The sequence below is a fragment of the Pollicipes pollicipes genome, unplaced genomic scaffold (genome assembly GCF_011947565.3).
Source record: "Pollicipes pollicipes isolate AB1234 unplaced genomic scaffold, Ppol_2.1 Scaffold_1600;HRSCAF=1878_pilon_pilon_pilon, whole genome shotgun sequence".
Lineage (NCBI taxonomy): Eukaryota > Metazoa > Arthropoda > Thecostraca > Pollicipedomorpha > Pollicipedidae > Pollicipes > Pollicipes pollicipes.
In genome coordinates this window covers 26,236,010-26,237,315 of record NW_023595962.1, presented here as the reverse complement: position 1 = coordinate 26,237,315, position 1,306 = coordinate 26,236,010, and positions in this window count along the sequence as shown.

The window sequence follows — 1,306 nt, the reverse complement described above, 5'->3', positions numbered from 1 at the left end:
TTAGCCCAGGTGTTTTTGGCTTGTAACGGAAGAAATTCGTGGCTATCAACTGCCAAGCTGCGGTTGGGTCATGTGTGTTTTCTGTTGGTGAATGTTTGTTGAATTGTTTTCGTAACGTTGAACGTGATGAGCCAGTCTTTGCCGAACTCTTGAATGATATGTAAGTCGTGTTGGAGTGCCCTTGTACAGTAACTGGGCCGTGTGAGCGAGCTTTGTTTAGAGCAGTATCGTCTGCAAAGAACAATATGTCATTATCAGTCTATATATAATATATATATATATATATATATATATATGGGGGGGGATGTCGTGGTCTTCCTTGCTATCGCCGTTTCTGGTAAAAATAACCACTTTTTGGAAACATGGATTCACATTTCAAGTGAAAAACTTTCGTGTTATCTCATCGAGTGCATCTCGCTTCACTGTATATCCTCTTTTGAACCGTTTGACGTAAACAAATCAAAGTGCCTTATCAACTTAACAGCTAATGATAGCTAAATTATCTTTGTCAACATGGTATAGTGCTGTATGTCGGCTATACCCACGCGATATCCCCAAGTTGTCATTAACTGCGCCCAAGTCATTGTCATCAGTTCACGGGACCTGATAAGTGCCCGAGCTTCGGACGTAATCTTGAATACCATCAGTAGTACTATGAAATTCGACAACGGTTTCATTTGAAATGTGGAGACAAACCTATCCCAAAGTATCCTGTGTGGCTTAAATCTATTTAGACGAGGGTCTTGGCTTTTCTTCGGGGTCCCCACTGACCGTGAACGTGTGTTGAGGCGAAAGGCCAGAACCTGCCTCAGCCGTTACCACCGGTGACGTGGGGCTCGAAGCGCCTGGGTCATCGCTGCCAACTGGGAGGCGTTGTGTTGACGAGTCCACTCGTCATCATTTGCTGGAAAATCCAGTTGTTCGGGCGGCGGTCCGCACTCTGTGTGGACCGTTTGCACTCATGTTGCGGCACGCGAACTGCCCGGGTTCGCTCCATTTACTGGTAGATGCTCTTTAGGCGCCGGGCCACAGCCTTCCTTGCCGGTTTCTTCGAGAGCGCAGGATACCAATGGGATGAACTATCGTTACCGAGGTCGAGCTCAGGCTGTTTTATGATGGAAACGAAGTGGTTGGGCACCCAAATCCGTTTCGACACTGGTGTGGACACCGAGGACACTGGAGGATGTTTCCTCTCCGATGGTGGCGCTCCCGCGGCAAGGACTTCGTATTCAGAAGGCGAGCGTTAGCGTCTCCCGTGTGATTCAGAAGGCGAGCGTTAGCGTCTCCCGTGTGATTCAGAAGGCGA